Source organism: Myotis daubentonii, chromosome 8 (assembly GCF_963259705.1).
Source record: "Myotis daubentonii chromosome 8, mMyoDau2.1, whole genome shotgun sequence".
Lineage (NCBI taxonomy): Eukaryota > Metazoa > Chordata > Mammalia > Chiroptera > Vespertilionidae > Myotis > Myotis daubentonii.
Genome location: NC_081847.1, coordinates 61740465 through 61762560, shown reverse-complemented (window position 1 = coordinate 61762560; position 22096 = coordinate 61740465). Strand labels below are relative to the sequence as shown.

Below are 22096 nucleotides of genomic sequence, written 5' to 3'. Positions count from 1 at the left end.
CACTGTGGACAGTCCTCATTGATCCAGACCATGGGAGAGACATCGAGGAAATGGATATGTGAGTAGGATCTTTGGCTAAAAGCTGGGATGGGAGTAGGAGCTGGAGGAGGGGGTGCCATGCTTCTTCAGGGAGTGTGAGCTGTGTAGGATGAGGTGGCTGATGGGTTTATGCTGAGTCTCGGGTCTGAGCAGGTATAAATGAGTTCAGGAACTTGGCATTGCAATGATTATTTTCTATGCCATGGCTGGAAGGAGGTATAAAACAGAATATTTCTAATGCAACTGAATCTATTCAAAGCACTAAACTTCATTTAATTTTTATTATGATGTTTTTCAATCCATTTTCAAGAAACCAGAGAGGTGTTTTCTGAAGATAGATGATAGGGTGCAATCGTGCTGGGCTCCCGGACTTTCTGAATGCTAGGGTGGAGAGCCGGCCAGGCCTTATCTGGGTGTGAACAGCACTCCAGGGAGACTAGTCAGGGGAGAAAGAAAATGAGATCACTAACACTTTTTTTAGTATTTACTCTCTCTAGGTGCTGCTTCCGCATATGTAATATGTTTAATCCTATAGGATCCTGAAAAGAAGTTTACTTTGTAAATGAGGATGTGCAGGCTGAGAGAGGGTGAGTAATGTGCACTCTCTGGGAGCCAGCATCCAGCAAAGCTGGCTGGGAGGAGGCCTCCCCTGACCAGCACCACGACTCCCAGAGAACAGCGTGGCCAGAGCAGACACCCCCGCCCCTCTGACCTCCACTCCCATTTGCAGATGCCTGAAGTTCTATGATAGAAACTCAAACACGAAAGGCTTTCATTTGTGATAAAAAGCAACACTCCATTAGATTTTGAATGAAAGAAAGTAAAAAAAAATCGGGAAGGCTTGTGTTTCTGGTGATATGTTTCCTCCATTTCATAACTTTGTGGCTGGTGGCAGCAAGTCACAAGGTCAAGGGCCGGGTATCAGTGTTGCTGAAGGAGGAGTAAGCTCTGAGTCAGCCAAGGAACTCGCAGCCCTTCTGGTAAGTCAACAATGACCTGCAGACAAATGAGGGAACCGTGATAAGAGTCCGGGCTTTCAGAAAAAAAGTTCCCACTTCATTTTTACTTCTATGTATAAAATGATAGAGAATGAAGAGGGGAGAATAGCAGATAACGCAAAAGGGTAATATAAGAGCAACAAAACCAACATGCACTGAACAATAGTTTACAAAGTTAACATTGGAGAAGATATTTGCTCTCTTGACATACTCTGGAATTATGGGGGTGGAAATGAGTGGGAGATACTGAACATCTTCTGGCATTATGCAGGAAAATAAATGCCAGAGATGATTTTCGAAATGAGCAAGTTCGGTGGGAAATCATACAATAGGATACTGTACAGCAGTGACAATAAATTAACTAGAGCTACAAGTAGCCACATAGATAAATCTCAAATATATAATGTTGAGGAAAGGTTAGATGCTGTATTGTATTGTTACATAAGTTTAAAAACCGTGCAAAACAGTTAGTTCTACATATTGTTTAAAGGTACATGCACACGTAAGTATAGTCATGCATGGGATGGATAAATACCAAATCCAGGATAGCAGTTAACTCTGAGTGGGGAGGGAAGAGGATATTTGGGATAAGAATCAATACAGGGAGTGCCCATTACTTTTGTGATGTTCATTGGGTAAGCTGAGTAGGGACAAATTAATACTTGATAAATTAGTCTCTATGTGTTTTTTATATCTGAAATGTGTCCTAATAAATAAGAGAGAAGTAGGTGAGAAAGATTAATTTAGCACAGTCATATAAAGGGCAAGAGGGCCATACAGTCGGGGAAAGATTCTAAGATCCCCTTAGAATGGTTTGAACAAATGTAAGATCCTATTGTACTGCTTATTTGGCTAACTGTAAAAGACAGCTTAAATGTGACATTTGGAAATTGTTTTTGCTGATGAATCAAACACTTTATATGGCCTAACCTCTCACTTTATGCAAATATAATGCCAGTTACACAGTAGAAAAATCTCTTGTGGGTGATTCATTATAGGAAACTGATGTTTTCTTTACTAGTCTTCTTATCTTGGCAAATTTTAAATATTTTAAATGTCAAAAAGAAGGAAGAACAATACTATATTCTGTCCTTTTGGGTCAAGATAGCTAATTCAACAATAGGACGCCGGATTCAGGATGAATAGAGGTGGTGCATTCAGTTGTAGCCAATCCCCATCCTTGTAAATTTGTAAAGTCAGAAACTTGTATTATTATAAAATTAGAAAATAAAATGGGACTACATTAAATTAATATTTTTATTTATATCTTTAGACTTTTGTCTATTAAAATATCATAATAACCTTTACAACACAAAGAGCTTTTATAAATTCAAAGGAAGGAAAATACACTTTAAAAAATGGAAAGGGAATATGAAAAGACAATTTATAGAAAGAAACACAGATAACCAAAGACAGTGTTAATTTGTATCTCTCTAATAATTAGTAACACTGAGGATTTTTCATATGTCTATTGGCCATCTGTATGTCCTCTTTGGAGGAGTGTCTATTTAGGTCCTTTGTCCATTTTTTAATTGGATTGTTTATCTTTCTGGTGTTGAGTTGTGTAAGTTCTTTTTTTAAAAAAATATATATTTTATTGATTTTTTACAGAGAGGAAGGGAGAGGGATAGAGAGTTAGAAACATTGATGAGAGAGAAACATCTATCAGCTGCCTCCTGCATACCCCCTACTGGGTATGTGCCCGCAACCAGGGTACCTACTGGGGATGTGCCCGCAACCAGGGTACATGCCCTTGACTGGAATCGAACCTGGGACCCTTGAGTCCACAGGCTGACGCTCTATCCACTGAGCTAAACTGGTTAGGGCTGTAAGTTCTTTATATATTTTGGAAATTAACCCCTTATCAGAAGTATTATTGGTGAGTATGTTCTCCCATACAGTGGGTTGACTTTTCATTTTTGTTGATGGTTTCTTTTGCTGTGCAGAAGCTTTTTAATTTGATGTAGTCCCATTTGTTTATTTTTTTTCTTTGTTTTCCTTGCCCTAGGAGATCTTTTGGCAAATTATTGCTATGCAAGATGTCTGAGATTTTACTGCCTATGTTTTCTTCCAGGATATTTATGGTTTCGTGACGTACTTTTAAGTATTTTATCCATTTTGAGTTTATTCTTGTGTGCCGGAAGCCGGTCCATCCTTGCTGCCTGACACAGTCGCTGCAAGAAAGAAACATCTGCACAGCATATGTTTCAAGGGACCTGGCGTATATAGCATACTGTTCTTAATATGTTTGCTCCCCTTAGCGCTGTGTGTTTTAACCAAGGTCACCTCTCCAAGAAAGGTTGTTTCCCCAGGTAGGAATTTTTCCCTGAAGTCAGGGAGGCGATGAAACTCCTTAACTAAGTGCCAGGCGGGTAGTTAATCACTACAAACAATCATGCTTAAGCTACATAATCTTTACTCCCTGGAATGGAGATAAGAAACACCCTAACCTTTGTAATAGAAATTGACAGGATTAAAATCAACTGGTATAAATACGGATGTAACAAGACAATAAGCAGCAGAGCCTCTCTGGAGATCAAGACCAGAACTTGGCTGGAGATCCTGGCTAGGCTGCTGATCAACTGAACGCTGTCTCCGTGTCATTCCTTCTTCGCCGACTCCGTCCACACCTTTGGGGACCCCTGGACCTGCTGGGGTTGGACCCCGGCATATGGCGCCCGAACAGGGACCCCTAGGTAAGCCCCACTCTCGGGATGGATAGGACTCCACCATAGGAAAAGGGTGGATAGTCTTCGCCGACTCCGTCCACACCTTTGGGAACTCCTGGAACAGGATTCCCCTAGGTAAGCTCCCCTCCCCCATTGAGAACCCCCACACTCGGGACGGATCAGACTCCACCGTAGGAAGAGGGTGGACAGTCTTCGCCGAATCCGTCCACACCTTTGGGAACCCCTGGAACAGGATTCCCTTAGGTAAGCCCCCCCCATTGAGAACCCCACACTCGGGACGGATAGGACTCCACCAGGGTGCTACAGACCCCCCTATAGAGGATAAGTAGGGTAAGAAGGTGGATAGTACAGAACTTAGATTGAGAAGATGTGCCATACTGAGTCCAAAGAAAGAAGACTCTGTATTGATTCTTAGATTGAGAAGATGTGCCATACTGAGTCCAAAGAAAGAAGACTCTGTATTGATCTTTAGATTAAGAAGATGTGCCATACTGAGTCTAAAGAAAAAAGACTCCGTATTGATCTTTTAACATATATGCTTGTTAGCAGAGGAATTAAGGTTACTCCCAGTCAGACAGAACATTTTATACAAGAAATACGTCCATGCTTTTCTGAGGAAGGAAAGGTAAATGTAGAGGCATGGGAGAAGGTAGGCCCAAGGAGCCTTATCCTTAACCCCACTGCAGCCTTTCCACCCCGGGAAAGTGCAGGATTGGCAAGCTCTCCCTGGGGTGATAGATCAGGACTCAGGTAATAGCAGAAAGCGCCAATCCTACTCTTAAAATGGATACAAGAGAGCGTTTCAGGTTTTTCTTTTTAATGCCTGCTTTTAAAAAATAAGAAAGGGGGAATTTGCCGGGAGCCGGTCCATCCTTGCTGTTTCAAGGGACCTGGCATATATGGCATACGGTTCTTAATATGTTTGCTCACCTTCTTGGCGCTGTGTTTTAACCAAAGTCACCTCTCCGAGAAAGGTTGAATCCCCAGGTAGGGATTTTCCCCTGAAGTTAGGGAGGGAATAAAACCCCTCAACTAAGTGCCAGGCGGGTAATTAATCCCTTTAACTACGAACAATCATGCTTAAACTACATAATCTTTTCTCCCTGGAATGGAGATAAGAAACGCCCTAACCTTTGTAATAGAGATTGATAGGATTGAATCAACTGGTATAAATACAGTTGTAACAAGACAGAAAGACACAGAACTCAGAACTCAGGAGACAGAAATCAGAAGACAGAACCTACACGGAGCCTAGAGACAGAAGAACTTCGCTGGCGAGAGCATGCCAGAGGATCCTGGACCGGGACTGGCCTCGGAGCCTAGAGACAGAGCCTAGCGGGAGAACATGGCAAGGGATCCTGGACTGAACCTGACTACAGAGATTGGCAGGAGAACCTGACTGGAACCTGGACACTGAACCTGACTGGAGAGCCTGGACAGAACCTGGCTGGAGAACCTAGCGAGGGAACATGGCTACAGAACCTCGCTGGAGATCCGAAACAGAACCTCTCTGGAGATCCGGGCTGGAGATCCTGGCTAGGCTGCTGATCAACTGAACGCTGTCTCCGTGTCATTCCTTCTTCGCCGACTCCGTCCACACCTTTGGGGACCCCTGGACCTGCTGGGGTTGGACCCCGGCACTTGTGTATGATGTAAGTTGGTGGTCTAGTTTCTTTCTTTATTTTTCTAAATACCTGTCCAATTTTCCCAACACCATTTATTAAAGAGACTTTTTATTCCATTGTATGCTCTTGTCTCCTTTGTCAAATATTATTTGACCATATAGGTGTGGGTTGATTTCTGGACTCTGTTCTGCTCCATTGCTCTATATGCCCATCTTGTGCCAGTACGAGGCTGTTTGGATTACAATGGCTTTCATTAATAGTCAAAGATATGCAAGGAAAATATTGGGGTTTCATTTGCATTTTAAACCTTTTTATACTTATCAAATTGCAAAATGTTAGAAAAATTGAAAAGACCACCTTCCTATCATGAGGCTGGTTCAGTTGCATGCTGTAGATATTGTTTTTCTTAGGATAAGAACCAGTTTCATAAGGAGAGGGAAATATGTCTGCCTTCTGAATTGTCATTGTAATATAACTTAAAGTATACTGAAAATTCTATATAAAATATCTCCAAATTAACCTAATATAGCATATTATCTATGTGTGGCAAGCCATTAGCCATTACCAACTATTAAATCAACACTAAAATTAGTTTATCAGATTAGCTACTAATTAGTCACACACTTTTTTTCTTCAAAACTTTTTAGTTTTGAGCAGAAAATACAATGGCAATTTATATATATACTTATATATTTACTAGTAACCCAGTGCATGGATTTGTGCACATTGAAAGGAAATTAATTAGAAGTTGGCCAGTGGGGCAGGACTGGGCAAGATGGGTTGGACACACCCTGGAGCCAACCTCCCTCGGTCCCTCCCCAGCATCTGCAGAGTGAGCAGGGTCCCTCCGGCAGGTGGGGTCCCTTGGCTTGGCCTGCATGGATCAGGCAGAAACCAGCTCTCTGACATCCCTGAGGGGTCCTGGAGTGTGAGAGGGCACTCTGCAAAGTTGCTGTCCTACAGGGTGTGGAACGCAAATGCAAGTGTGCAGTAAACCAGATTTGGGGCCAACAGTGCCCCAGGAACAACATAACCCACGGCTGAAAATGGAATTATGCAGTGAGAAATCAGGCTCCCTCCTCTCTGGCTTCAGGGTGCATCACCTGAGAACTGCTGCTGCCAAGTCACTGTAGCTCTATAGCTCCTACATTGAGTGTCTTCCCTCTGGTGGTCAGTGCACATCATAGCGACCTCCATTAGTATGGGTGGATGAACACTTAGCAGCAATATATATATATATATATATATATATATATATATATATATATATATATATATATATATAATTTTAGAGGCCCAGTGCATGAAATTCGTGCATGGGTAGGGTCCCTAGGCCTGGCCAGTGATCATGGCCAATCGGGACCTTTCTTCATTCTGTGCCGCCTCCTGGTGGTCAGCGCATGTCATAGCAAGCGCTCAAACTCCCAGTCTCCCAGTCAAACTCCCAAGGGGACACTTTGCATAATATATCTATATCATCTATATCTATATCTATATCTATATCTATATCTATATCTATATCTATATCTATATCTATATCTATATCTATATCTAATCTATATCTATATCTATATCTATATCTATATCTATATCTATATCTATATCTATATCTATATCTAATCTATATCTATATCTATATCTATATCTATATCTATATCTATATCTATATCTATATCTATATCTATATCTTTATCTATATCTATATCTATATCTTTATCTATATCTATATGTAATCTATATCTATATAGACTAGAGGCCAGATGCATGAAATTCGTGCAAGGGCCTTGGCCCCGGCCCCCACGTGCCATCAAAGCGGCCCCCACCCACTGCAGCTTTGTCTGAAAGGAAGGACATCTGGAAGGACGTCTGATCTAATTAGCATACTACGCTTTTATTATTATAGATATTATACATATATAATACAATATTGTATAAATGTATTAACTTTAGTGCTCTCTCCATAATAAATTCTCCTTTACTTTCTTTTGTAATGAAATGAAACTTACAAGAAAGTTAATTTGGCATATTCAAATTTATGTACTATGCAATAGTTAAGCATGAACAGTGGGAAGCCCATTAAAAAAGAAAATAAACACGCAAATTTTAGTTTTATCCTTTCTTATTTTACAAGTTTCAAATATCTACAATCGGCTTCAAGTTAACATGTTTCCTAATCTGATTAGTCATGGAATATTTGCCCTTCATACACATTATATCACTCATTCTTCATAGAATGGCTTAGAGAATAGACAGGTTTCTGCGTACATGGTACGTGGAGGGGAAAGGAGTCCAAGCTGTCTGCTGCCAGAGAGATTTAGTCTATGAAACATTCCCATGCCATGAAATTAATTATTATGAAAAAATAAAGCCTCCAGTTACTTAAAATTATATTGCATTAAGAAAGTTAAAGTAAATTAAAAGCCCTAAAACAATCCACATTATTTCAAGGTCCCAATGGCACATTAATTATGCCTTTCACTTTGTCTCTTTTGTAAATATAGGCAGTCTCAGAATTAAACTACTTCACTAATAAAAGGCCATTGCATAGAAACATCCATTGATCCTCTGTCCTCTTAAAATGTCACAGAGCATCAAAGTTCCTGGCTACCCCTGACCCAACCAATGCTCCAGACCCATTGCTCATGGAGGCCCATGCTAATTTCCCATTTCAACTTCTCTTAATGCCTTAAGGCTTCCAGCACTGGGTCTTTGGAGTACCCTAGTAGTGATTCAACTGTGTTGATTCCAACTGTGATGAATTAGGCTTTGGGGGCTAGGCTGAGACTCTGCCCACTACTGAGAACATTTGGGTCAACTGTGAGTCCTTACCACATAATGATCAAGAATGCAGCTCTGGCCTGGCTGGTGTGGCTCAGTGGTTGAGCATCAACCCATGAACCAGGAGGTCACAGCCCAGTCAAGGCACATGCCTGGGTTGTGGGCCCAATCTCCAGTAGGGGGTGTGCAGGAAGCAACCGCTCAATGATTCTCTCTCATCATTGATGTTTCTATCTCTCTCTCCCTCTCCCTTTCTTTCTGAAATATATATATATATATCTACACTAATAAAAGAGAAACATGGTAATTGGCGTACGACTGCTACCCTTTTCATTGGCTAATCAGCAAGATATGCAAATTAACTGTCAGCCAAGATGGTGGCCGGCAGCCAGGCAGCTTGAAACTAACATGAGGCTTGCTTGCCTCAGTGACGGAGGAAACCAACCTTCCCTGCCTGCGGCTGCAGGCCTCTGAGCGGGCAGTTTAAGAAACTCTGTAACAAATACCGCCGGACTTCAGCCAGCAGATTCACAACATTGTATGCAAAGGCCAGAAACCTACTTTCAGCAGCAGGAGGCCTAAGAGCTGGAGCCAAGCCTCAAGCTAAAGCTGGCCCAGAATAAAAAAAAAAAAAAAAGGAAAAAAGGAGTGTTTGGGAGTTCAGTCACCCCCAGCCTGAAAACAGCCTTCAGCCCTTCACCCAGACTGGCCAGGCACCCCAGTGGGGACCCCAACCCTGAAGGGTGTGTGACCAGCCTGAAAACAGCCCTCAGCCCCTCACCCAGACTGGCCAGGCACCCCAGTGGGGACCCCTATCCTGAAGGGTGTGTGACCAGCTGCAAACAGCCCTCAGCCCCTCACCCAGGCTGGCCAAGCACCCCAGTGGGGACCCCCACCCTGATCCAGGACACCCTTCAGGGCAAACGAGCTGGCACCCACCCCTGCACCAGGCCTCTACCCTATATAGTAAAAGGGTAATATGCCTCCCAGCACTGGGAACAGTGGAACCGCGAGGCCTCCCGGCACTGGGATCAGCATGACAGGGGGCAGCGCCCAAACACCCTGATCGGCCCTGCTCTGTGTGTGACAGGGTGCGGCACCCCAACCGCCCCCCTCCCCCCCGGGCCCTGCTCTGTGTGTGACGGGGTAGAGCCATAACCTCCCCATCGGCCCTGCCCTGAGTGTGAAAGTAGTGGCGCCCCAACCCCCTGATCGGCCCTGCTCTGTGGGTGATAGAGGGCGCTGCCCCAACCCCTCCCCGCCCCCCCGTGGGCCCTGCTCTGTGTGTGATGGGGTAGAGCCATAACCTCCCCCATCAGCCCTGCCCTGAGTGTGACAGTGGTGGTGCCCCAATCCCCTGATTGGCCCTGCTCTGTGGGTGATAGAGGGCGGCGCCCCAACCCACTGATCCGCCCTGCTCTGTGTGTGACAGGGGACGGTGCCCCAACTCCCCTATCGGACCTACTCTGTGAGTGACAGGGGGGAGCTCCTCAACCCCCTGATGGGCCTTGCTCTGTGCATGACAGGGTATGGAGCCCCAACCCCCCTGATGGGCCCTGCTCTGTGTGTAACAGGGGGCAGTGCCCCAACCCCCGGATTGGCCCTGCTCTGTGCATGACAGGGGGTCATGCCGCAACCTCCCCATTGACCCTGCCTTGAGTGTGACAGGAGGTGGTGCCCCAACCCCCCAATCGGCCCTGCTCTGAGCCCGACCAGGGGCTGCATCTAGGGATTGGGCCTGCCCTCTACCACCTGGGAGCAGGCCTAAGCCAGCAGGTCATTATCTCCCGAGGGGTCCCAGGCTGCGAGAGGGCACAGGCCGGGCTGAGAGACCCCCCCCACCCCCCCGAGTGCACAAATTTTTGTGCACCGGGCCTCTAGTATATATATAAGAATGCAGCTCTGGAATGTTCAGACCTCCTGTTTTAGTTTCCAGGCTCTGACATTTCTTAAAGATACAACATTGGAGAGTGCAGCTGTTCTTTACCTGGTTTTTCTCAGCTGTAAAATGAGAACAACAGTTATAACTGAACGTACAGGTACTATTATGGACTGAATTGTGTCCCCTTAAAATTCATATGTTGCAGTCTTACCTGCCAATACCTCAGAATGTGACTCTGTTTGGAAATAGAGCCTCTATTAGAGTAATTGAGTTAAAATGAGGTCCCATGGGTGAGCCCTATTTCAATCTGACTAGTGTCTTTATAAGAAGAAATTAGGACACAGGTACACATAGAGGGAAGACCATGTGAAGACAAAGGAAGAAGATGGGAACCTGCAAGCCAATGAAAGAGGTTTCAGAAGAAAATAGCTCTGCTGATGCCTTGATCTTGGACTTCTAGCCTCTAGAATTGTGTGCAATAAATGCCTGTTGTTTAAGCCATCCAGGCTGTGGTACTTCGTTGTGGAGGGCCTGGCGAGCTAATACAGGTGCTTGTGAGGATTCCAGGGGGCAATGCAAAATGAAATGCCTAGAAAAGTGCCTTAACAGTAGCACATGATAAATGTTAGCTATCATTATTCTGTAGGCAAATATGTCGCTAATTCTAAATAACTTCCTTAAGAATTAAGATTTATATCACAACCTGTATTTATAATGTATTTTTACATATTTGGATTACCTTGAGAGTTGTCTTTTTTACAATAAACATTCATTTGTTCATTTGTTCATAAAACAAACATGTATTCACTGCTGACTTTGGTTCAGGAACTATATTTGGTGTAGGGAGTGCAAGATGAATAGGCCACAGCTCGTAACCCTTCCTAGAGGAGCTTATGGCATCTGGAAATGGTCCAACATGGTGCCTGGCGTCATTAGAGTGACAGAGTGGTGGCTGGAGGCCGGGAAGGTTGAACAGAGCAATAAAGGAGAACAATTGCCTGTCTGCAGGGCAGGCGGAAGAGGGGCTCTCTGGACCAGTTGAAAACCAGCCTAGCTCTTATAATGATGTGAGTTTTCCAGGGGAGTTCTGCAGTCACCTGGTGCTGACCTGCAACATCCAGGGAAAGATGGCTCTGTCTGAGCAAAAATTTCCATTCTGTGCTGCAGGTTAAAAGGTTGCAAACAAAGGCCAGCTCTGCTGGAGTCAGGGCACAAGGGCTGGGCAGGTGCATAATCTAATGGGGGGGAAATGCTGATGTCTGTCCCTTTATCTGCCACACTTTCTGGCAGAGAAAGACTGGAATAATGTATGCGTTCCTTAGCAAGGCTGCTTACATAGCCAGATCAGATTTATTGGAAACTATAATGTCACTAATGACTTTCACAAAGTTTTTTTATCTTAAACCACTTTATTCAGGTATAATTGATATACAATCAAATGTATATATTTAAATTGTAATATTTGATGTTTTGATATATGGATACACCTGTGAAAAATTTGCCATGATCAAGATAGTAAACATATCCATCACCTCCCAACGTCTCCTCCTGCCCCTCAGTGAGCCTGCCTGCTTGTTCTTCCTCTCTCCCTACCTGCAGGCAACTACTGACATGCTTTTTATTTACTAAAAATTAGCTGGTATTTCCTATAATTTTATATGAATAAAGTCATACAGTTTCTATCCTTTGCATATGTTTTTATACAGCATAATTATTTTAATATTTGCCTGTGTTTTTGGTATATATCAATAATTCTGTCCTCTTTTGTTGCTAAGTAGCATTCCATTGTATGCATATGCTGCAGTTTTGTTTATCCATGCACCTGCTGAGGGACATGTGGGCTGTTTCCTGGTCTGGGCTTTTGCAAATAAAGCTACTGTGAATATTTGTGTACAAGTCTTTGTGTGGATATATCTTTTCTTTTTCTCGGGTAAATATAGGGTGTCCCCTCAAAATGTATACACAACTTTGAATAATTATAAAGGCAGTGTTTATTGAAATACATTTCATTTTCCAAGTTGAGCTACAAGCAGTTAAAGTGTGTACACAGTTTTTGGGACACCCTGTATATGAAGAATGGTTGGATCTACTTGCTAGGCGTATGTGTATTTTGTTAAGAATCTGAAAACAACTGCTTTCCAAAATGGTTGTATCATTTTATATTTCCACCAGTAGTGAATGAGATTTCCAGTTCCTCCATAGCCTCCTCAATATATCCAATTTTTGCTTAGGTTTCCACTCTCTAAACAGCAATATTTAAAAAGCAATCTTTAGTTTTAATGAAGTCTAATTAATCAATTTGTTTTTTATGGTCCATGCTTCACATCTAGAAAATCTTTGCCTCACCAGACTTACAGCTTTTCCCCTATCTTCCTTTCTAGAAACTATAGTTTTAGATTTTACATTTAAGCATATGATCTATTTTGAATCAATATCAATTAGATCAAGTTGGTTCATAAATACGTTCAAGTCTTCTATTTCCTTACTGGTTTTCTGTGTAATTTTTCTATCATTTATTGAGAGAGGGAAACTGAAATATGTGACTATAATGGTTTGTTTGTTTTTCCTGTACTTCTACCAGTCGTTGTTCTATATATTTTGAAACTCTATTATTAGGTGCATATTGAAGATTGCTATGTCTTATTGATAAATTGACCTCTTTATCATTATGAAATGAACTTCTTTATCCTGGTAATATTCTGTGCTCTGAAATCTAGTTTGTCTGAAATTAATATAGCTACCACAACTTTCTTTTGACTAATGTTAACATGAAATATATTTTTCTTCATTTATTTTTAATCTATCTGTGCCTTTACATTTAAATTGTATCCTTTGTAGGCAGCATACAGCTGTGTTGCTTTTTTATATAATCTGACAATCTTAGCCTTTAATTGAAATGTTTAGAGCAGTAATGCTTACTATGAATATGGATATGTTCTGGTTTATATCTACCATCTTATTGTTTATTCTCTACTTGTTTTATATTCTTCTTGTTCTGCCCCCTTTATGAACTAAGTATTTTTTATTATTGCATTTTATCTCCATTGTTGGCTTATTAGCTCCAACTACTTATTTTGTTATTTAACTAGTTCCTTAGGGTTGATAGTAAACATCATTAACTTATCCTAGTTGACCTTCAAAAGATATCGCACCACTTCACATTTTGTCTTACATGATGTGGGCTACTACAACAGAATACCATAGGCTGGGTGGCTGAAACAACAAGGATTTATGTCTCACAGTTCTGGAAGCTGTGACGTCCGAGATCGAGGTGCTGGTAGATTTAGTGACTGGTGAAGAACCACTTCCTGATTTTTATGTGTCCTCACTGTTGTGTTCCCACATGGTGGACAGTGGAGACCGAGAACAAGGTCTCCTCTCTCTTCTTATAAGACCACAAATCCTCACATCGGCCAGAATGGCTTTCAGCAGTAAATCAACAGGCAGCAAGTGTTGGCAAGGACGCGGAGAAAAGGGAACCCTTATGCACTGTTGGTGCTAATGCAGATTGGTGCAGTCACTATGGGAAGCAGTAAGGAGTTACCTCAAAAAATTAAAAATGGAACTTCCTTATGACCCAGTGATTCCACTTCAGGGAATTTATTGGAAGAAACTCAAAACCCTAATTTGAAAGAAAATATGCATCCCTATGTTCATTGCAGTATTATTTGATATATCCAAGATTTAGAAGCAGCTTGTGTCTATCAATATATGTATGGATTAAAAAAAGCTGTGGTACATTTACACAATGGAATACTACCCTTTGCAACAGCATAGACGAACCTGGAGAGCATTATGCTAAGTGAACTAAGCCAATTAGAGAAAGATAAATACCATATGATTTCACTCGTATGTGGAATCTAATGAACCAAATGAACTAACAAGCAAAATAGAGATAGACTCATAGATAGAGAGCAGCCAGCCAGCACTCTGGGTATAGGAGAGGGCGAAGGGGGTGGGTGGAAAGATTGATATAAGAGTGAAACGGTGATTGACTGCCTTCTGCATGCCCCACACTGGGGATCAAGCCCCCAACCTGGGCATGTGCCCTGACTGGAAGTTAAAGCGGCAACCTTTAGGTACACAGTACAACGCCAACCGACTGAGCCACACAGGCCATGGAAATCTGGGTCAGTTTTAATTCTTTACTTATACTCAATAGTCATATAGCTCTGCTATTTTGCATGCTTGGTGATTTTTTATTGGATGCCAGAAATTTTGAATTTTATGTTTTGAGGTATTGGGTAGTTTTGTAGTCTATCCGTATTTCATTCTGGGACAAAATTAAGTTACTTGAAATGTTTTGGTCCTTTCAGGTCTTTCATTTAAGATTTGTTATGTGGGACAAGAATTCACTAGTGAGGCAAGACCCTTCTGAATGCTTTACTCCAGGTGCCCTCAAACTACAGCCCACGGGCCACAGGCAAATACAAATATTGTATTTGTCCCCATTTTGTTTTTTTACTTCAAAATAAGATATGTGCAGTGTGCATAGGAATTTTTTCATAGTTTTTTTTAACTGTAGTCCGGCCCTCCAACGGTCTGAGGGACAGTGAACTGGCCCCCTGTTTAAAAAGTTTGAGGACCCCTGCTTTACTCGGTGTTCTGTGAATTAAGTTTTTCAGTCTGACTATTGGGAACAGGCACCATTTCCAGCTCTGCGTGAGGGTTGAGTACTACTCCTTCTTATCCTTTAAGATAAGAAAGTATGGTTCTCTGTCCATCTTTGGGTTGTTTTCCTCACCTACATGTGCTCATTAGTACACAGCAGACCACACGAAGGTGCCTTCTGCAGATCTCTGGAGTTCTCTCTCCTCTCTAATATTTTGACCTGCAAATGCTAGCCACCTTCTTCTCCGTAGATTATCAACTTAGTGAGTCTGCTCCCCCTGGTCTCCCCTTCCTGTGCTGTGCCCTGGAAACTCTCACGGCAATAAAATCAGAAAGTCACCATCTGCTTCCCACCTCTCAGCAATTACTCTCCTTCATTACTGATGTCCAGGGTCTTGAAACCCAAGTGTCATTAGTCACATAAAGTAAAGGGTCTTATGACCTCTCCCTAGAACTTAAACTTCATCCTTTCCACAATATCCTGATGGTTAGAGAAAGTATCCCTCTCCAATATGTGTGTGTTGGGAGTGGGGTAAGGAGAGACCACGCAGAGCATAAATATCTGAAGTGAAGGATCACTGAAGGCTGGTTACCACCCACAGGCAGTGAATACACCAACCTGGAGAGTGGGAAAATTAGAACGGATGAGCAGGGTGGAGCTAGTTGATAGAACATTGGAAAAAGTTGATAACCATCAGAAAGAATCTGGACAGAAATAATTCCGTTCTACCCTGTGTTCTATAAAAACCTCTGCCTCAATTGAGCTTTCATCACACTATTTCACTATTATTTAAGTATTAGTCTTCTACTAAATTGAAAATTCCCAGAAGTCAGAGACTATCTCTTATTCACATTGGATCCCCAAGCTCCTACTATTATGCCTAGATTATAGTAACAGTTCAAGCAGCATTTCTTAAATAGAATAAAGATGAATGGACTGGAACAATAAGTTTACCAATATCTATTACATGCTCTAAACTTTGTGATATGCTACGCTGGAAAGTAGCATAATGAAAACGGTTCTTTTAGGAAGCTGTTAGGAACCAACAGGTTGGGTACAGAGGCCAAAAAGGTTCATTCCAAAGCTGATGTGGCAATTTAGGCATAAAGCAGCAAGACTTGGACTAGATAAAAGTAAGAAGTAGCAATAAAGTAGAAGGCTTGCATCCCAGATCCATATGAAAAAGAAAATAGATAAAACTTACTGGCAATTGAGTTTGAAGTGAAGAAAGGGCCAAGATGACTCCAGGGTTTCAAACCAAGGAAACATGAAAACTGTGATGTCACTAACAAATTTAGACAGTGCTAAGAACGGATGCAGTGCTCCCCTTCTAAACTTGTTCTTCTTCCTTTATTTCCTATCTGACTTACCTAAGAGAGAAATCTTGGAATTGTTATTGATTCCCCCCACTTCCTTACCTATGAATCCAGTTGCAACTTGGGTTCCCTAGGAAGCAGACTCAGATGGAGTGTAGTATGCAGGATGCTTATGAGGTTGTGTGTCTGTGATCAGCCCTGTGGAAGGGAAGAGAATGGAGCAGGAGTGGGCAGAGGGAGAGGTGGAGCAGCACACAGCTTTGTGTCATTCCACAGAGAGCAGTGGAGCTAGAACGACCCTTCAAAGTGGCCCTGCATTGGACCAAGTTGGCCAAGCCTTCATGCCCACACACTACTCAGTCATTGGACCACACTGAGATGGGAAGTGACCTCCGGTGAGGACTCTATGCAACTCCAGCAATCCCTGAAGGGCTTGGCAGCTGAACACGGGCTGCACTTGGCTTTCCCAATAACTGGGGCAGCAAGTGCTTCATTGATGGGGCATTTGAGTGACACATCACAGTGTCCACATCACCCCCACCCCCAAGTCGTCTTCTCTATCCTTGCAGGTTAGTTACTTGGGGTTCCCATTACGTTTTTTCTGAACTGCTGCAACAGGGTCTTATTTTATCTCTCTGTTTATTGTCTTCACCTCTCTCCCATCCATTTCCACACTGCTGCTATGATGATCATTCTAAACACAGGCATAATCATGTTATTCTTTATCCTAAAACCATTCAATGGCTTCTTGTCACCAGTGCGATTCAGTCTGGACCTCCAGCCACCCTGCACTCTAGCCCTGACAAGGCTTTCACATGCCTCTGGCTCTTTCTCTGCCAGACACCTTCCTTCTCTGACCTGGTTTTTTGCTTAGCTCATCCGTGCCCTGCCCTTCAGGACTCACCTACTTTTTGTACCCGTCATGGTTTTGCGAACCTGGGTTAAGTGGCATTTCACTATGTTACTATAGCCCTCATTATTCACCTTTCTGTAGCATTTATGACATGATACTCCAATTGTTTGGCACCAGATTTACATCTCCTTGAGAGCACAGACAGACAGCTTGCTCTTTTTAACTCAGCACCTAGCACATGGCCTGGCATGTACAAGGCTTTCAAATGTTTGAGCAATAAATGAATTAATCTGAGAGGTTTTTTTTTTTTTAAAAAGACAGTTATTCTGATTACCAACCATCATCTTTTGGACACCTGGGACATTGCTCAAAGGCAGGAATCAGTCTATAAAATGAGGCTTATTTATGAATCAGCTCTGAACTCCCAGTAAAAATATTACAGTCAGTGAAGTTTAGCCAAGGAGCTACTTTGGCTCATTATTGAAGATCTTCCCTGTGGTTGCTGAGTAAGTTACTATAGGGAAGAAAATTGTTCACTGCATAATCCCACTCTCTAATTTTCCCTCTGTTCTCTTCCTCTCACACCCCATGTAGTTAACCCAGGAACAAAGAAGGAGGGAGGGTGTCCTTCCCCCTCCTCAGGGGATGCAGAGCTGTGTCATGTCTTATTCTACCCTTTGTTTCTTGTCCCAGGTTTCTAGACTGGATAAGACAAGATGGTGGCTCTTGAAGAATCTCTCCCACCCCCACCCCCAGCCCAGTGTTGTCCAGGCTCTACCTTCTCACTTATCTTCTTCCCTGGAGTGAGAGAAAATCCAGAATTCTCCAAGCCACTCATTGTTGTTAACAGACACACCCAATGCCTGCCTTACTCCCACAACACTGAGCTCTAGATAGGATTTATACTGAGATCGTGCTCTCCTGGAACCTTCTAGATTTCCTGTGAGACCTAATGCAGGTGCTTAGAGATGGTTGTATGGATGACAGTGAGCTGTCAAGAAATTCTCATACCTTATTCATTTGTATTAGTTTACGATTATTTCTAAAAGAGCCTTTAAACAGAATCTCATATTTCTTCTGATTCCATTGGCTTTGGGGGAGTCACAGAGACACTTTGGGAAACTTTAATTTATTTTACAAGGCCATGTCCTATCCTGGGAGGTTTTCATGTTAAATTCTATTAACAGCTTTTGTCTTTTGTTATAATGCATATATTAGCAATTAAAAGCCATTTAAAATAATTGATTCAATTCACTAAAGCCAACAAATTAATTAACTGATGCATAATTAATCAGAGCAGCAAGGCACCCCTTCTTAACGGTCCAGATAGGAAAGCTGTGATTTGCGTGCTCATGCACAGAGTAGATAACGGTCAGCTGAGCTCTTGAACCAGATACTGACACAATCAGGGTCAAATTTAAGAGCCGAAGGCTGTTCAGCCCACAGAAGGAGCACTTGGCCTGGGCTACGTGAAGTGATGCTGTCTGCACAGGCTGAATCTTTAGACGTAGAACTTTGGCTATCAGAGCAGGGAGGCAGCGGGTGGGGATGAGGGTTCTGAGAGAGCAGCCTTGTCCGTTGCTCAACACGTAGAGTACATTCAAATTGCCTATGCAATTTGTTGCAGGTCCATGAGAAGATAAGTCCAGAATTGAAAGTAAGCACTGAGAAACTATTTTAGGAATTTGATAGAACCATAGTATATCTTCTGAATCTAAATTTTAATTTTGGGGCTTAAATTTTTGTCTTTTTTCATTTAATTTTCTAATAATTCATGTTTATTGTATTTAAAATAAGTGTCAGTATGCAATAGATTATAAATTGTAAAAAAAACAACACACAAATAGAACTGGTTCTTTAACACAGATATTTCTAGAACCACTGCCTTGGATCATTCCAATGATTCTAACCCCAGACCTTGAAAAATACTGTTTGGCCTGATCATGTCCTAGGGAGGTAAGATGAACTTTAATATCCCTTTGCAGCTGAGCTGAAAGGAGGGTTTGAGATGTTTGCGTTTTTCTGTGCTCTGCAGAGGCAATGCTATCCAGCCGAAGGGATGGACAGAAACGAACTCAAAGTCATGGAGGCTGTGAATAATATAGCTGCACTGATATTCATTCTGCACATGTGCCTACTGAGGGGGTCACGAGTTGACTGTGAAAGGAAATATTATCGTACAATCTCAGCCACAGCATGAGAATACACCACACTGAATCAATGGTCCCAGCTCCCGCAACAAGAGTGTAGAGACCCAAGGGCCTGCATCGCGGTGCTTTTAGCAAGTTAAGGACAGAAAAGAAACCTAAGAGTCATCCTTTGGGATAGTGGGATATGGACGAACTGGTTAGAAGAAAATAGCCATACCCAGACTTTACTAATAAAAGTGAAATGAGTAAGCCACTTACTTGAAGTGGAACAGACATTGGCTGGGGCCTGAGTTTAAATTGTCCTCGGGTGTGGTAATGAGAAATAGTGCCTAAAGCCAATGCATATGTGTGTGTGCGTGTGTGTGTGTGTGTGTGCGCACGCGTGTGCGCGCGCTCACATGTTCAAGTAGCTGTAATAGCTTTTGTAGCCCCTTCAATGGGATTCAAGGTGGGTCTGTCTGGGCACTTGGTAGGTCATTGCTTGTGCTCATACAGACCACAAAGGCTGATCCCCACAAACCCCCATGGCAGTCTCATTCCTTGAACTACCGTATACAAGAGCCCTGACTTGGGAATGAGGAGGGCTTATGGTTTGGTTTTGGTGCATGAGTGATCTTGGCAATAAGATCTCAAGATTTTAAAAGGTGAAATTTCTATTTTGAAAATAAAAGTTGCTTATTGTAAAACAGCTCCATATTGCCTTATCAGAATAGGGAAAGTCCCTCGTCTGACAATGGAGCACACCAGTAGGGGAGAAAATTAGGTAGGTCTGGACTTAAAGCCTAACTTCTCTACTGTCTAGCTGTATAATCTTAAACATTGTACTTTACCTCTCTGAGCCTCAGCTTCCAAATTGGTAAAGGGGAGATAGTAAAACCTACCGTGAAAGGCTGACACTTGCAGAATACTTCTTATGTGCTCGTTTCTGTGCTAAGTAGTTACATAATATTTTTTTACTTATCTTTCCAGCAAATCTTTAATGTCACGCACTATGATAACATGATATGCAAATCCAAACACTCAACAATCACAGCTTTAGAAAGAATAGTGTACAAAGGACTGAGCACAGTGCCTGACACACAGTAGGTCCTGACTAGATGGAGTCTATTATTGCTGCCGCCACTGCCAGGAAGGCAAAGGCAACATGGGAAGTGGAAATGCATACTTGGTGTTTGCTGTGAATCCTCCCCTCCCCTCTGCTCTGCTTCACTGGTGCAGAGCAGCTGGGAGGTGGCCCAGGCTCTGGGTTTCCTGGGCCCCAGCCACATCCATCAGGGAAGCAGGTTTACCTCACGGCAGGCCTTAGGCAGAATACAATTTTAGGGACAACTAGAAGACTCCATGACCCTCTACGTCTCTCCCTTAAGGCCTGGGTGTTGCCTAAAACTCATTTCAGGGGAGTCACGCGATTTATTCTGCTGGGATAGCAAGAAGCTAAAATGTACGAAAGCCCAGGAGAGCTTGCACGAAAGTGTGAATAAATTTCTGGCAAGCAGTATAAAATGACATCAGGTCTTAATAGCTGTGATAGAGGAAAATGTAGAAAGGCAATGGCCACCTGGCATGGGTTAGAAGGAGGTGCTATTGAAAGAAAAGGGAGGACAGAAACAATTTTGGGAGTGTCTGGGTTTTATATCTGGCTGGCCCTGCTTATCCTTATCTGAGTGCAGACAAATTGCATATTGTGAGCAAAGGGAAGAAGCTTCTGGAAGACATGTGCCTGCACCTCAATGAACCTCTCTGAGGGAATCAGGCTGACACCTCAAGCTCTACTCTTTGGCCCAGCCAAGCTCTCCTCTTGGGCTGTGGGCCTGGGTGTGTGCGTGATTATGAAATTTTCTCTCCACTCCTCTCCTCCTCCAGTTCTTACTGCACATAGCAGACCTGACTGCTATGTGCAGTAAGTTATTAAAATTAGGCATCCTGAATTCAAATCCCAACTCTCCACTTACCTTAATCTCCGTGAACAGGGAGCTCATGGAGGTGTGTGAGGATGAGATGAGGCGCTGAGCTAAAGCGCTCTGGGCTGTGCCTGGTATGTGGGAAGCAACACCGTTCCAGTTTGTGACCCACAGGAAGTGACCAGCCCGTCAGGCATGTGCCAGGCCACCCAGTCTCCTCAGACCAACTATGCCATTGGCAACTGCACACATTTCGCTACATGAGAAGTTACTCATTTACAGAAATTATAGTTTCTAAATGTTTCCTTTCTGCTTCACAAGATACAAAACAGTGACTCATCCATCTCTTTCACCAGAATGTAAGTTTTTATAGATACAAACCATCTAGGGCAGGCGATAAGGGCTCTGACTATCACGTAGCCTGGGGGTGATGGGGAGTCACCTCGCCTCACCTCTCAGTGTCATGGTTTCCCCTGAGGTAAAGGGAGGAGGTGGCTGAGATAACTCTCAGCAATGACGCTACCTGGATGTCGGTCAGAACTGCCTTCTAAAGCCATATTATGCTTCCTGAGCCTCAGTTTGCCTATCTGCAAACCCAAATTGTCACCACCCATGACACTTTACTTAACATGAATATTAATGAGCTTCATATTTTCTTTCCAGCTCTCTCTAAGCGTCCCTCATGCCATATTTCACACACACACACACACACACACACACACACACACACACACACAGAAAGGAAATGAGAGCTCGAGCTAGCTTCTGAGAACTGAAACCATCGAATGACAAAACCAGTATATTCAGTATACTTTCATATGCAGCCAATAAAAAATATTCCAAAGAGCCTATAGAAGTATCACACAGTCAACAAATATCTACTGAGTATCTACCAAGTGCTAAAATGAAGTCCCTTAGATAAATTATTGAATTCACATCCTTGTTCTGAAGGAATTTTCAATATATTATTAGAGAATAATTAAATGAATCCAAGTCACTGCTTTCAGATTGGAGGGAGTAAATGCCATAAAGAAAATAAAAATTAATTATGATATGGGTCCAAGGGAGAGAAGGTTGTAGTTAGGAAGTCAGGGCTTTCTTTGTTTGTAGAAAGGCTTGTGCAGAGGGTCAGGGGAGATGAGCTCTGAGGGTAGGTAGAATGTGAATCTGTGAAGATGGGCAGGGGATGGGAGGTCTTGAGGAAAAGGAGATAAAAGAACATTTCAGAACAAAGAGGAAGAAGGAGAAGTCC

General features: G+C 42.7%; 1 long non-coding RNA gene across 1 annotated transcript; it reads right to left on the bottom strand.

The window, feature by feature from the left end:
* Positions 1 to 444: 444 nt before the first annotated feature.
* On the bottom strand, positions 445 to 21010 carry LOC132239035 (uncharacterized). Its single transcript, XR_009453962.1, has 3 exons — positions 20896 to 21010; positions 16043 to 16138; positions 445 to 1035 (listed from the first exon to the last, which is right to left on the bottom strand). It is a non-coding gene; the product is annotated as an uncharacterized LOC132239035 (long non-coding RNA).
* Positions 21011 to 22096: the final 1086 nt, after the last annotated feature.